Source organism: Petaurus breviceps, unplaced genomic scaffold (genome assembly GCF_028583685.1).
Source record: "Petaurus breviceps papuanus isolate PSGF00001 unplaced genomic scaffold, PetGlider_PUasm1.0 91041, whole genome shotgun sequence".
NCBI lineage: Eukaryota > Metazoa > Chordata > Mammalia > Diprotodontia > Petauridae > Petaurus > Petaurus breviceps.
Genome location: NW_027187400.1, coordinates 7,655,491 through 7,671,955, shown reverse-complemented (window position 1 = coordinate 7,671,955; position 16,465 = coordinate 7,655,491). Strand labels below are relative to the sequence as shown.

Genomic DNA, 16,465 nt, shown 5'->3' with positions numbered 1-16,465 from the left:
CTGCATTGGGATTGGTACAGGGAAAAGAGAACTTGGGGTCACTACCCATGTGATCTCAGGGAAGTACCTTCGCCTCCCTGTGCCTCAGTTTCCTCATCTGTAAAATGAGGGCCTTAGACTAGATGGTGTCTGAGAACCCTTCCAACTTCTAGATCTAGGATTCTATGAGTCTGTGATTGCTACCCCTTTCAGACCCTAGGAACACCCCAGGAATGCAGTTTATCAGCAAAAGAAATCTTGAAGCCATACTGCCATCGTGTGGGTGTTGGAGAGGAAAGACAGCAATCCAATTGCCAGTCTAGGTAACAGGAGACTGCCATATTTCTAAGTCTGAGAAACCAGGGGTCACATTTCCAGTAATGACCAGACTGTGGCGATATTAAGCCTTCAACCAAAACCGGACTTTCCGTTGGGGAAAAAATTGTTTAAATATTTAAATCTAATAAAATGACTACTGGAGAGATGCCTGGGCTGTTGTTACGTGGTACTGCCCATCAGGACCTGGCCTGAAAAGCTGAGACCTCTAACCTACCCCCAGCAAGCAACTGGTCAAGGTTTGATGCAGATGTTTGATCGAGGCTGAGCTCAGACTGTGCTTTGGGAATGAGTGGGTGGGGCTCTAAGGGGTAAGGGAGTGATGCTCTGGGACAGAGGGCACTGTGAAGATGGGGAAAACCTAGCAGTTTCAGAGTTAGGAGGAAAGATCTAGGCCTGAGGCCCTGGCTGTGGTCACAAGTTCTCCCACCATGTTAACATTCAGTCTTAACTTACCATCAGCTTCCACCACCCCACCGGTCAATTAACAAACCTTGATTAAGCACGTACAATGTGCCAAGCACTGTGCTAAGCTCAAGGCATGATAATAAGTAATAATAACAACATTTATATAGCACATACTATGTGCCAGGCACTGTTATAAAAAAAAAAACAGTTCCTGCCCTCAAAGAGCTTCCAATCTAAGGGCTGCCAGGGAAGGAGGGCTATAGCTTATATTCTTTTTTTTTTTAATGTACTTATTTACTTTCAATTTACAGCATTCAGTTCCACAATCCCTTAAGTTTCAAATTTTCTCCCCCTCCCTTTCCTCCTTCCTCCCTCCCCCACCATGGCAGCATGTGATCCAATATAGGATCTACAAATAACTTCACTTTAAACATTAGTCAGGTGGTAAAGAATTATAAACAGCAGAGTGAACAATGAGAAAGAAGGGACAAAATCAAACAAAGATTTGTTTGAGAGAGAGAGAGAGTAGTTTGCTTCACTCTGCATTGAGACTCTGTAGTTCTTTCTCTGGATGTGGATAGGCCTTTCCTTCATAAGTCCTTTGAAGTTGTCTTATAACCTTGCATTGCTGAGGGGAGCCCAGTCTATCAAAGTCGGTCATCACAGATATGATGTATCTGTAATTGTGTACAAAGTTCTCTTGGTTCTGCTCTCCTCACTCAGCATCAGTTTATAAATCACTTCAGATTATTATGAAGTCCCCCTGCTCCTCATTTCTTATGGCACAATAGTATTCCATGTAGTTCATATTCTTGGAGTCAGAAGTTCAATTCACTATTTGATTCAATAAGCATTTGTTAAGTGCCTACTGTTAAGTGCCCAGCACTGGTCCTGACTGTAGATACAGAGTCAAAAAATAAATCATCTCTGACTTCAAGGAGCTTATATTCTACTGCATGAAGCACAAATCATTTCAGGGATTAGGAGAAGTGTTAACAAGGCAGAGGATGCCTTCAGAAGACCCTCCAGTCTGGGCCCTCATTTTGCAGATGGGAGGACCAAGCAGCACCTAAATGAAGCTAAGGACCCAAGATAAGGAGGCCAGGAGGGAGAGCATCTCTGGCATGAGGGGCAGCCTAGGCAAAAGCATGGAGGGAGGAGGCAGAAAACTGCAAAGCTTGAAGGTGAGGGGGGTAGGTGTGGAAAGACAGGTTGCAGGGCTTTTAGTGGCAAACAAAGGAGAGAGTACTTTAACCTAGAAGCTGTAGATAGAGCATGAGAAACAGTTATGAGAAGATAGCCTCTGGGTCCATACGTGCGGGTTCTATGATTTCCTGGGTGCAGCCCCCAAGCAGAAAGCGCCCCATCTATAAGCAGAAGAAGAGTGTTGGAAGATGGCCATAGGCTGACTTGCCTGTGGCCACTCACTGCTAAATATCATAGTCAAGATTTGAACCCAGGTTTTCTCAGCTACCTCTCTGCCACGTTGCTTCTCAAGGATTTTATTGAAGAGGAGGAAGGGTGCCTATCTGTGCAAAACCTTCATAGTGACTTTATTTGTAGTAGTGAAAAACTAGAGACCACCGCTATGCCCAATTATTAGAGAAAGGTTGAATGTACTATGGAATGATGGAATATTAATGTGCCCTAAGAAATGTCAAAGCATCTGATAGAAAGCCCTCAGAACACTGGGAGGGACCCCACTGAGGATTCATGGAAGGACAGAAACAAGAAGTGCACAGGATGAGAATTCACACATTGATTATTCTTTGTCCCCTGGAGAAAGGACCTGTCGATAATGTCCTGGGTCTTTGAAAACCTTGAAGGAAGAAACGACAAATATTTCTCTAGTTCTTAAAGTTTGCAAAGTACATCTTTCACAACAATCCTATGAGGCAAGTACTGCAAATCTGATATCCCCCCCCCTTTTACAGATGAGGACACTATTTTGGAGAGAGGATTTACCCGGGACCCACCACACAGCTGCTAAGTGTCAGGGATAAGATTTGAACCCCACTCTCCTGACTCGGAGTCCAATGCTCTATCCCCCATGCCAGGCCATTTCCCAGACACCTGATGTGGCACCGAACCCTAAGGAGGAAAGCAGCAGCTTCACCCCTGCCCTCCTCCTCCACCGTTGCTGGCAATTCAGGAGTTCTGTTTCATGGGCCCTCATGGGAATAGGATGCAGCATATGACTTAGTGCCATTAGAGGCAAATATGACAGCCAGGGTCATTAAGAGACCGGAACGGGTTTTCGGAGACCAGTCATTTATATTTGATCTCCAGATGTGAAGCAGCTGAAAGCTAATTAGCCTGACTTAGATCCTTGAAGGTCCCTTCTTTTCCCCAGATGCTTCAGGCCTGGCAAGTGTGAAAATGTGCTGGCCTGTTAAAGAGTGTGCTTTGATTGCGAACCCCTCCGGAATGAGGCCACACTCCAGAGGAGGAAAGAGCGCCAACACATGGCGCATCTGGAAAAAGTCTTCTCTAGCACTTGACCCCCCAGTGGGAAATTAAGTGGTATCCTTTAATGAGGGGGCCATTTCCACCCTCCCAAGGAAGCAGGGAACATTGTACAGTCTTTGTGAATCTGAGGACCGTGATTAACTTCAAACCTCAGTGGTCAGGAGCTACTGAATGTGGATTCTGTGGCTACTAATGAAAAAGCAATTACAATGCATTATGTTGCTGAACTGTTTATGAAGGCGAAGAAAGAAAGGAGTGAACAATCAGACAGCTGTGTGGAGAGGGCCAGTCCTTGGGTCAGGAAAGCTGGGTTCAAATCTTGACTCTCTGAGCCTCAGTTTCCTCATCTGGAAAGTGGAAATAATATTGTAACCTTGACCTCACAGGGCCATGGGGGTCACAGATATAAAGCTAGAAAGGAACCTAGATATCATTTAGTCCAACTCTTACATTTGATAGATGAATAAACAAAAGTCCAGAGAGGATAAAGTAACTAACATTGGGATAGGGAAGAAAGTCCGGGATTTGAAGTCAGAAACCAGGGGTCAATTCCAGGCACTGCTACTGATGACCTACGTGTCCCCCCCCCACAAGTCTCAGTTTCCCCCCCTGATAAAATGAGGAGTCTAGAAAAGTTTTATAAAGTGATATGGAGCAAAGAAAGCAGAACCAGGGACAAAATATACACAATAACTGTGATAATCTACATGATAACAATAAGAAGCAGTCTGTTAAACTGATGAATTGGAGTGAACAATATCCAAGCTGAAAATGAAACTAAGAGAAAGTTTTCTCAGTAGAGAGGTGGGGAACCATGGATACTGAATACAGGCTTGGGTGCTGTATTAGTTGGCTGTATATGGCTGCATTGGTCTTCTTTGTTATTTAAGAAAGGGTTTAAAATGAGTGGTATTAAGGAGAAAGTATTGTGGTGAAAAAACAAAATAACAAAAAATCTTTTAAATAAAATAAAAACAAGAATGTTGGGCTAGATGATTCTTCTAGCTCCAAGTCTATGGTCCTATGTCATTGTTGAGCCATCCTGGGGCCACTTTCCCAACATTGTCAGGAGGGCACCCAAATGGGGCTCTTTGGATAACTCTGATTGTTTGTAGGGTTTCTAGTGCTTTTGTTCATGAGCCCCCAGTAGCGGACTCCCCATGTCAATCAGTCAGTCGATGTCAATCAGAAAAGAATATTTACTAAGATAGAGGCAGCTAGGTGGTGTGGTGGAGAGAGCTCTGGGACTGGAGTCAGAAAGACTCTTCTTTCTTAGTTCAAATCTGGCCTCAGATATTTACCGGATTGTGAAACTGGGCAAGTCACTTACTCCTGTTTACCTCAGTTTCCTCATCTGTAAAATGAGCCAGAGAAGGAAATGGCAAGTCATTGCAGTATCTTTGCCAAGACCCCAAATGGGGTCATGAAGAGTCAGACATGACTGAAAACAGCTGAATAACAACATTTACTAAGGTAATATAGTAAAAAACATTGGGTACAAAGTATCCCTCCCCAAAGTCTGGAGCACAGTCTTCTAAAAGTACACACAGTTCGCCTGGGGAGTGAGTTCTCACTGTAGAGAACACATTGTGACCAAACATTCAGAACGCTTGTTTACTGAAAGTGCTTTCTTGAGTCCATAGCTAGCATTCTACTTTGGTACAAGGGATCTCTCACACTGAAGCTGCTTCCTCCCATAGGTGGCTATGTTTCTGTGCCTATCTGTGCCTGTGTTTGTCCTCAGCATATCTCCCTCTGCTGATGTGTGGTCTCCTACCCCCTCATCTTTCTGATAACATTGTGGGGAGAAAGGGGGGCAGGGAAGAAGAGAGAAATTCTTCTCCCTACCCATGAGCATTTCCCTCTGAGTCTAGAGTCCTTTACCACTAGACTCTTCATTGCTGGACTGAATCAACTGCTGAAATTCTTTCTATATTTAAAGCCCCCAAAGATGAAGTTACCTTATTTGGTTAGCCAATGAGCTATTCCCTTCTTGACCTAATTAAGGGGCTTCACACTGCATAAGAGAACACGAGGGGCAAAACATTTTGTTTATACATTTAAAATTTCATTATGTTTGAATACTCATACTTAACATCTTAAAATTATATTAATTGTGGGATAGAACCCCACATATACTATCACTGTGCCATCTCCTTTTCTTGAAAATTCAAGTGTTTTTTCCTCCAAATACTCAAAATTGTTCAAGGGGTCTGTGATCTCACCGATATGTAAGTAGCTTATATCTCACCCATGCATCATAAGGATACAGTGGCACACTCCAGCTTTCCCCTGCCCCCACACCTCCCAGCCTGCCAAATTACTAGCCCCTCTTATTTTCCTATCATACATCTTCCTGATGATATCTGCCTCCTGCTTTTTTTTCAAAGTCCCTTCCTGGTTACATGTTACAGTCTGCTCATCTCCACCACTTGACTCTCCATTGCCCTCTGTGTGATATTCATTTTCAATTCTTCAGAGACTATTGTGTTCTGTGTCTCATTGCCATACAACAACACTGGTAGAATATTGATCTCCCCTATAATAGGTATTAAATGAACTTAAGGACCTAACTCGTCTATATTATGAAACACAAATAGGTTCATTTTTTTCGTTAAGTAATGTCTACAGTACATTAAAACTTCAATATTAATTCAGTCTCCACTAACAGTGTATAATGATGTCTCAACAGAAGTATTGTATTCTGAACCAGGGAGGGTGATAATCCCACCATCCTCATCAGGCCATGCCTGGAGTATTGCTTCCATTTCTGGAAAACATATTTTTAAAAGGGACATTGACAAACTGGGACACATCTGGAATAGGATCATGGAATTCAGAACTGGCAAGGACCTCAGAGATCAGCTGGAACAAGCCCTTGGATCTTACAGATGAAGAAACTGAAGCCCAGAAGGGGGATGGAGTGGTGTTGGGGGGCAGGGAACTCAAGACTATGTCATATAGAGAAAATGGCTGAAAGAACCAAGATGTTGGGCCTGAAGGGAAGAGTTAGAGGGGGTCACAATCACTGTCACATGGAAGAGGGATGAGATTTATTCTTCCCGGTCCCCGATGACACAAGCAGAGCCAAATGGGTGAAAGGTACATGGAATTTAGCTAACTAGTGCAAAGAACATCCAAACAAGTAGAACTGTGGAAGAAGGAGGAGGAAGAGGAGGAGAAGGGGAAGAAGAAAAAGGAGGAGAAGGATGAGGAGGAGAAGGAGGGAAAGGGGAGGGGAAGGGGAGAGAGGGGGGAGGAGGAGGAGGAGGAAGAGGAAGAGGAGGACGAAGACAATGATGACGATGATGGGATATCTTGTGTGTGAGTGGACTCCCCAATGTTGTAGGTGTTACTGCAGAGATGGGAAGACCATCTGTTGTAGAGAGAATTCCTTTCAGGTAGCAGTATGACTACTTGGCCTCTAAAGTCCCTGAGACTTGATTCAAATTAACAGGCATTTATTAAGCACTTAGTGTGTGCGAGGTCCTAAGCTACACACTGGGGATACAAAATCAAAATTGAAACAAACCCTGTCCTCAAAGAACTTACATTCTACAGAGGGGAAGGGGGCAGGATACAATATGTATCCAAGCAAGTATAAAATACTGTGTATGCAAGCCTGATTCCTCAGGGGCAGCATGGGATAATAGACAAAGGGTGAGATAGCCTCTAAATCAGGAAGGCCTGGGTTCATCTTCCAGCTCAAATACATCCTGGCTATGTCCCCTGGACAAATCATTCAAACTCTGAGTGCCCTCTAAGTGTAAATTGCAGCATGGTTGCCAATATGCGTTAGTAGAGAGAATTTCCTCACTAGGAATTCCCTACATTAATGAAACCCCAAGTTGGTGGGGGGGAGTAATTTCAAGACAAAGAATGGTAATGAATCAGGAAAGGCTTCCTGGAGGAGAAGATACCTGAGCTATGTTTTGAAAGCTGCTAGAGATTCAACAAAGTAGAAGTGAGAAGGGGATGTATTCAATACATGATGAGCTCAGTTGGGCAAAGGCAGGGAGGAAGAAGAAGGGAATGTCAGTGTGAAAAGGGAAGTACTATTAAATGAGACTGGAAAAGCAGGTGGAGATCAGATTGCGGGAAGCTTTAAATGCCAGAAGGAGGACTTTGTATTTCATCCCAAAGGCAATGAGTAGGGAGATGATGTAACTAGATATATGATTTTGGAATACCAATTTAGCAGCCATATGGAGGAAGGATGGGATGGGAGAGGGGAGGGGCCTCCAGGCAAGAGGTGATGAAGGCCCAGAATAATGTATAGTTTGTATGAGTGGAGCGATGAGAATTGATTCAAGGGAATGTTGTGGAAGAATTGGCAAGACTTGAAAACTGCTTGGATATGGTGTTGAGGAAGGAAAAGGATCAAGGATGAGGCCAAGGTGGCAAAATTGAGTGACTGCAAAATATGGCAGTGCTGTCAGCAGAAATGGGGAAGCTTGAAGGAGGGCTGAGTTCTAGGGAAAGTAGAACAAGTTACATTTTGAACATGTTGAGTTTGAAATACTGCTAGGACATCAAAGTAGACCTATCCAGCAGGCACTGGACCCATAGCCCAGCACTAGACAGAGAACTGAGGTAGAGAGACTGCTGGAAGAGACAGCGGTGCCCCAGTCCTTATGAACACATGGTGTGTTCTGCCTAATTCAAATTCTCCCAAGGATTTTGGATATTCGCAGGTATACGTCTGGTTACCACATAGTACAGAAAAGGCCTTTTGGATGGTTACCGAGCCAAGAATAAGTGAGCATTCATAAAAAATGCTAACCAGTCAAAGGGTTCCTTTTTTCCCCCCTCTCCAGCTGTGTTCAAGTGAGGATGATGAATATATGGGTCTCTAGGTGGTGGAGGGGACTCAGACTCTTTTGACCTTGTTCTTTCTTGTTTTGATGGAATGAGTGCTTTCTATGGAAGAGACAAGTATCAAACCTTGTGGGAACTTGAAAGGTTAAGGAACTGGAATCCATACAAGAGTTTGTTGGCCACTGAGCCAGGTAAGGCATCAATACAGCCCTCAGGAATAACATATTAACTCACTCCAGCTGTGGATTGACTCTTGGAGACCATATTCTGCTGTATCCTGGAAGGATGTATACATCAGTTCATAGAACTCTTCTCAGGTTTTTTCCAAATCCCTCACCTTCATCATTTCTTATAGCACAATACAATCACACACTACAACTTATTCAGCCATTCCCCAATTGATGATCATACCCTCAATTTCCAATTCTTTGACACCACAAAAAGAGCTGCTATCAATACATTTATATATACGTCTTTCCCCCTTTTCTTTGATCTCTTTGGGAGATATACCTAGTAATGGTCTTGCTGGGTCAAAGTTTTAAGCACAGTTTTATAATATTTTGGACATAGTTCCAAATTGTTCTTTAAAATGATTAGGGAAGGGAGGGCAGAGCCAAGATGGCAGAGTAGAAGCACAAACTTGGCATGAGCTCCTGCTCCAATCACTTCCAATACATGTAAAAAAATGATTCTAAACAAACTTTAGAGCTACATAACCCACAAAGTGACAGAGAGAAACAAATCTCCCATTGAAGGCAGTCTGGCAGGCAGACAGGAAGGGACTATCACACCATGTTGGGATCCGAGCACAGGCCCATGGGAGCCATGGTTCCAGACCCAGGGCAGCCCTGAGCAGCAGCAGCCTGAGCAGACTTCAGGAGAGTTAATCACTAGCAGCTATGGCGGTTTCCAGACTTCTCAATCCATAAATGCCAAAGACAAAGTAAAAGGTCAATGTGGAACTCTGTTGGAACAGGGGTGGATGGAAGAGAGCAGTCTGGCCCTTGGCTCCTGGGAGAGAAGAGGTGGAGGTGTGGCAGCTGCCTCAGGAGCTCCTGGCCTGCAGATTGTAGGGGCACCAAGTTACCATTCAGAAGGTAATCCCTGTTGCTTCAACCTGCTTGGATCTGGATCATGGTCTTGGGTGGTGGTCCTGGGGTGTATGGCCAGTGAGCCAGAGCTTGTGGGTACTATAGAGAGGGAACCATCCTAATACCTCCAGCAACTATAAAAACCCCAGTGATTTGGGACAAAGCTCTCTCCATTCTGGAAGCAGAGTTCTACTGTGGCAAAGAAGTCAAAAGTCAAGTAATTGGCTGGCAATATGAGCAAGCAGAGGAAGCACAAACAGACCATAGAATCCTTTCTTGGGGACAAAAAGGATCAAGGCATGGAGTAGGAGGAAGATAGTGAAGTCAGAACTCCTGCATCAAAAGCATCCAAGAAAAATATGAACTGATTACAGGCCATGGAGGAGCTCAATAAGAATTTTGAAAATCAAATAAGAGAAGTGGAGGAAAAATTGGGAAGAGAAATGAGAATTATGCAAGAAAATCATGAAAAGTGAGTAAACAGCCTGCTAAAGGAGACCCAAAAGTACACTGAAGAAAATAACACCTTAAAAGTAGACTAACTTAAATGGCAAAAGAGGCCCAAAAAGCCAGTGAGAAGAATGCCTTAAAAAGCCAAATTTGCCAGATGGAAAAGGAATTTCAAAAACTCACTGAATAGAATAACTCCTTCAAAATTAGATTGGAGAAATTGGAAGCTAATGACTTTATGATAAATCAAGATACTATAAAAAAGATCCAAACAAATGAAAAAATAGAAGACAATGTGAAATGTCTCATTGGAAAAATCACTGACCTGGATAATAGATCCAGGAGAGATAATTTTAAAATTACTGGACTACAGGAAAGCCATAATCAAGAAAAAGAGCCTATACACCATCTTTCAAGAAATTATCAAGCAAAATTGTCCTGATATTCTAGAACCAAAGGGCAAAATAGAAATTGAAAGAATTCACTGATCACCTCTTGAAAAAAATCCCAAAAAGAAAACTCCTAGGAATATTATAGCCAAATTCCAGAGTTCCCAGGTCAAGGAGAAAATATTGCAAGCAGACAGGAATAAACAATTTGAGTACTGTGGAAACACAATTAGGACACCACAAGACCTAGCAGCTTCTACATTAAGGGATTGAAGGGCTTGGAATATGATTTCTGGAGGTCAAAAGATCTAGGACTAAAACCAATAATCACCTACCCAGCAAAATTGAGTATAATTCTACAGGGGGAAATATGATCATTCAGTGAAATAGAGGATTTTCAAGCATTCTTGATGAAAAAACCACAGCTGAACAGAAAATGGGACTTTCGAATACAAGAAGAAAAAGAAGCATGAGAACATAAACAGGAAAAAGAAATCATAAGGAACTTATTAAAGTGGAACTATTTACATTCTTACATGGAAAAATGATAATTGTAACTCATAAGACTTTTCTAAGTATGAGGATAATTGAAGGAAATATATATGTATATATACATATATGTGTATATATAGGAGGGTGTAGGTGTGTATAGATATATATGTATGTGTGTGTGTGAGTGTGGGCATATGTATGTTTATGTATACATAGACTGAGGGCATAGGATGAGTTGAATATGAAGGAATGATATCTAAAAAATAAAATTAAGAGGTGAGAGAGGAATTTATTGGGAGGAGAAAGGGATAGATATATTAGGGTAAATTATCTCATATAAAAGAGGCAAGAGAAAACTGTTACAATGGAGGGGAAGAGCAGGAAGGTGAAAGGGAGTGAGACAACCTTATTCTCATTGAATTTGGCTTAAGGAGGGAATAACATACACATTCAATTGGGTATCTTACCCTATAGGAAAATAGGGGGGTAGGGGATAAGAGGGGGGGATAGAAGGAAAAGCAGATTGGGGGAGAGGGTAGTTAGAAGCAAACATTTTTGAAAAGGGATAGGGTTAAAGGAGAAAAACAGAATAAGTGGGGGACAAGATAGGATGGAGGGAAATATAGCTAGTCTTTCACAATATAACTACTATGGAGATTATTTGGGTATCTACACATGTACAACTTATATTGAATTGATTATCTTCCCATTGGGGGCAGGTGAGGAGGGAAGAAGGGAAAAAATCTGGAACTCAAAGTTTTAAAAGCAAATGTTTAAAAAAAAAAGTGCTTTTTACATGCAACGGGGAAATAAGATATACATGCCCTGGGGTATAGAAATCCATCTTGCCCTACTAGAAAGCTAGAGGGGTGATGGGAGAAGATATAAGAGAGAACAGACTGCGGTGCAGCTAGGTGGTGCAGTGAATAGAGCACTGGCCCTGGAGTCAGGAGGACCTGGGTTCAAGTCTGGCCTCAGACACTTAACACACACACACACACACACAAAACTAGCCATGTGACCTTGGGCAAGTCGCTTAATCCCAATTGCCCTCCAAAAAGAAAAAAAAAAAAAAGAAGAAGAAGAAGAACAGATTGGGGGAACGGGTATTCAATAGGCTTACTATTTTGGGGTGAGGGGTAGGGGAAAGATGAGTAGAAAAAATGTAACTCAAAATTTTGTGGAAATGAATGCTGAAAACTAAAAATAAATAAATAAATTTATTTTTAAAAATGATTAGAGAAGTTCACAACTCCACTAACAGTGTGTTAGTGTTCCAATTTTTCCACATCCCCTCCAGCATTTGTCATTCTGCATCTCTATCATGTTAACCAACTTGATAGATTGAGGTAATACCTCAGAGTTGTTTTAATTTGCATTTTTCTAATTATTAGTAATTTAGGGCATTTTTCACATGATGATAGTTTTGATTTTTTTCTTCCAAAAACTACCTGTTTATATCTTTTGATAATTTATCAGGTGGGGAAAATGTCCCCTTTCTAAAGGCAAATTGGTATTAATTGGTTAAAAGAAACTGAGATTCTAATCAACAATATATGGGAAAGACTAACTGTAACTGGCAATTTATTTTGGAAAAAACACACAAGAATTGGATCTTAAACCAATGGCATTAGAAAGATCCTCCCAAATCCTCCAGAGTGCCCCTAGAACTCCAAGTGGGGAATATAACTATCCTGTGGCAACCCAACTTGCCAGTGGGAGTGGGAGTGAGGGTTAGCAAAAGGTTTGGGAATTACCACATAGGGATGATAGCTAAACCCCTAGGAGCCAATGAGATCACCAAGGAAGTGGATGAAGAAAGGGAAGAGAAGACCCTGAGAGAGTCAGAGAGGGCCCTCACAATTCTATTATTCCATAATTCAATGTAATGGAAGCAACCCAAAAATGAACTTGGTGCAGATTCCCTTTATATTAGAAGGTATGATCTAAAAATACTTGTACATATGAAATATCATAGCCAAGAATTCATCCCCAACTGGCTAACCTACTGGTAATAATACTCTCTGTAGAGGGAGGTGGAGTCAAGATGGCAGAGTAGAAACACGACTTTTGAGGGGCTCTGGCTTCCACCTTCCCCAATCCATGTAAAAAGGGGACTCTGAACAAACTTTGGAGCTGCAGAACCCACAAAATGACACAGAGAAGCTAACCTCCCTCTGAGGACAGCCCAGCAGCCCGGCAGCAAGCAGCCAGTGCAGCACTCTGGGAGCTGAGCCCGGGGCCTTGAGCCTGAGGTTTTAGCCCCAGGGAGGGCCTGACCAGCCTCAGGAGGGACTCCAGATCAGCTGCAGCTGTGGCCATTTCCAGAATTATCAACACGCAGATGCGGAAGGACAAAGTGAGAAGTCAGTGCAGTCTGGACTTTGGGACCCAGTAAGTGGAAGTGCATGGCTTTTGCCCCAGGGTGAGAAGCCCCTGAGATGCCAGCACAGCAAGCCAGCACCACGTGGCAGCTTCAGCTCCTGGCCTGCAGAGTATAAGGGGACCGAGCAACCAGTCTGAGTGGTAATCACTCTTGCTTTAACCTGCTTGGATCTGGATTGCAGTCTAGGGCGGAGGTCCTGGGGTGTGTGTCCAGCTTGCCAGAGTGTGTGAAGGTCTCAGAGAGGGCACCCAACTAATACCTCTGGCAGCTGAGAAAACCCCATCATTTGGGACAAAAGCTCCCCTGTCTGGAGGCAGATTCCTATTGTGGCAAAAAGCCTAGGGGTCAAGTGACTGAGGGGCGTCATGACCAAGCAAAGGAAACAAAGCAGACAGAAGATTCCAACATTAGACTCCTATTTTGGGGACAAAAGGGAGCAAGGCATGGAACAGGAGGAAGACAGTGAAGTCAGAACTCCTGCACCAAAAGCTTCAAAGGAAAATATGAGCTGGTCACAGGCCATAGAGGACCTTAAGAAGCAGATAAGAGAAGTGGAGGAAAAATTAGGAAGAGAAATGAGAACAATGCAAGAAAATTATGAAATGAGAGTCAACAGCCTGACTGAGGAAAATCACACCTTAAAAAAGACTAACTCAAGTGGCAAAGGAGGTTCAAAAAGGCAATGAGGATAAGAATGCCTTAAAAAGCCAAATTTGCCAGATGGAGAAAGAATCTCAAAAGCTCAATGAGGAGAATCATGGCTTCAGAATTAGATTAGAGCAAATGGAAGCTAATGACTTTATGAGAAAGCAAGATGCTGTTAAACAGACCCAAACAAATGAAAGAATAGAAGGCAATGTGAAATATCTCATGGGAAAAACCACTGACCTGGAAAATAGATCCAGGAGAGATAATTCAAAAATTATTGGACTGCCTGAGAGCCATGACCAAAGTAAGAACCTAGAAATCATCCTCCAGGAAGTTCTCAAAGAAAACTGCCCTGATGTTTTAGTACCAGAGAGCAAAATAGAGATTGAAAGAATCCACCGATCACCTCCTAAGAAAGATCCCAAAAAGAAACTCCTAGGAATATTATAGCCAGGTTCCAGAATTCCCAGATTAAGGAGAGAATATTACAAGCAGCCAGGAAGAAACAATTTGAATATTGTGGAAACACAATCAGGATAACCCAGGATCTGGGAGCTTCTACACTGAGGGATCGGAGGGCTTGGAATATGATATTCTGGAGGGCAAAGGAGCTGGGATTAAAACCAAGAATCACCTACCCAGCAAAACTGAGTATCATGTTTCAAGGGAAAATACGGTCATTCAGTGGAATAGAGTACTTTCAAGCATTCTTGATGAAAAAACCAGAGTTGAATAGAAAATTTGACATTCAGATTCAAGAAGCATGAGAAGCTAAACAGGGAAAAGAAATTATAAGGAACTTATCGAAGTTGAACTATTAACATTCCTACATGGAAAAACAATAATTATAATTGATGAAACTTTTGTCAGTATGAAAATAGTTGAATATATAGAATATATATAGAATAGTTGAATATATAGAAATATATGTCTATATATGAGGGTATATGGACATACGAATACATATGTGAATGTGTATATATGTTTACAGGTATACACAGAGGGCACAGGAACAATTTAACAGGAAGGGATGATATTTAAAAGGTGAAATTAAGAGGTGAGAGAGGAATATAATGAGAGGAGATGGGGAGAGACAGAATGGGGTAAACTATTTCATAAAGAAGAGGCAAGGGGAAATGGTTACAATAGAGGGGAAGGATAGGAAGGCAAAAGGGAATGGGTCAACCCTATTCTCATTGAATTTGGCTTGGGGAGGGAATGAAATACACACTAAATAGGGTATCTCACCCTACAGGAGAATAGGGGGGAAGAGGAAGAGAGGGGGGATGATGTAAGGTAGGGCAGGCTGGGGGGGAGGGAAGTTGGAAGCATCCACTTTTGAAAAGGGACGGGATCAAAGTAGAGAATAGAACAAGTGGGAGGTGGGATAGGAGGGAGGGAAATATAGTCAGTCATTTATAATCTACTATGTTAATGTTTTGCAATAGCTACACATGTACAATCTATACTGAAATGCTTATCTTCCCAGTAAGGGTGAGTGACAAGGGAGGAAGGGAATGAATCTGTAATTAAAAGTTTTAAAATCAAATGTTTAAATATATATATATGTGTGTGTGTGTGTGTGTGTGTGTGTGTATATATATATATATATATACTATTATTAATACTATTTTACATGTAATTGGGAAATAAGATATACAGGCACTGGGGCATAGAAATACACCATGCCCTTCTGGAAAAGTCAAAGGGGGTATGGGAGAAGATATGAGAGAGAGCAGACTGGAGGAGGGAATATCCTGTGGGACTGCTATTTTGGGGTGGTGCGTAGGGGGAAAACGAGGAGAAAATTTGTAACTCAAAATCTGGCAGAAATGAATGATTTAAATCAGAAGTTAATAAAGCATTTGAAAAAATGGAAAAAAAAATATGGTCAGTAGTCCAATGCTACCAAACCAGATTAAAATGTAATTGGAAATATTTAACAGAATAAATAAAAATATAATACAACATAAAAAAAGAAAAAAATAATACTCTGTATTCAGCAAGGCTTATCCTCAGTAAGCAGATGTAGTATGTGGCCAAGACCATGGTCCTCAAACTTACCAGTGCTTGTCCTGATGCAGGTAGCCTTCAAGAACCCAGTGTCACCAGAACTTGGAGGCCTCCAAGTGGGACTTACCAAAGGGTCTGTGTATATTACAAGAAGAAGGAAAAAAATTACTTTCAGGGTTTTTTATGACACTGGTGTCCCCACCATATTTTTTTAATGCATTAATTACGATGAAGGTCAATTTAAACTAATGAAAAATCACAGTAACAGAATTTTTAAAACTCACCTTCCCAGATGGATCTAATAGTACCCTCTGTCATACGTTCAATGTTCTAATACAATGGTGTAGCTAGCTCTTTCTTCTCCATGCTGTCCCACCCCAGTGTCTTACACAGACTGTCCTGAAGGCTTTTGTCTTTGATGAACAGCAGCTCCTTCAGAAAGAGGAGGGCTGTGAACTTCAAAGGAGTTCCACTGGAAGTGGCGATCCCAGCCTTGGTGTGTCTGTTGTAGGGGGTTATGGGAGGAGGATGGAGATTGGGGAGAACACTGCCCTAGGGGGCTGGGCCAAAGAAGAGAATTAAGCAGTATCATACCCACAAAACAACCGCCTATTGGTGTCTGGTAGCCGAGTCCTTGGAGAGGAGGGGCCTAGGAAGATAGAAGAAGAACCTGGTTCAGGTTGGAGCAAAAGACGGTACATGTGGGTAATGGAGATGGGGCAGGGGGAAGGGGAAGTGCCTCTCTTGGGCAGGGAAAAGAGGAGGTGGGAAGAGCTGAGAGTAGCTCTCTCTGGTCTCTCTATTGATTCCCTATCCCTAACAGCAGCATATTTCCTAGCAAACTGGGGGCAACTCCATTTTTTAAGAGCATGCCTGGAGTCTTCTCAAAGGTTTTTGAAACTCTTAATAAAGTATGCCTCCTGATTTCCTTTTTTCTCCCTCTGGTAGAAAAATAAATAAACAAACAAAAACTCTAAAGAGATGAG

The 16,465-nt window shown here is 42.2% G+C and overlaps 1 long non-coding RNA gene across 1 annotated transcript in view; it reads right to left on the bottom strand.

Moving 5' to 3' along the window:
- LOC138154204 (uncharacterized) overlaps positions 1–15,953 on the bottom strand; it is a 68,343-nt gene extending 52,390 nt beyond the window's left edge. Inside the window, exons 1-2 of the long non-coding RNA XR_011166572.1 lie at positions 15,764–15,953; positions 15,531–15,614 (exon numbers count right to left, since the gene is read on the bottom strand). This is a non-coding gene — a long non-coding RNA (uncharacterized lncRNA). The remainder of the gene's footprint in view (positions 1–15,530; positions 15,615–15,763) is intronic.
- Positions 15,954–16,465: the final 512 nt, after the last annotated feature.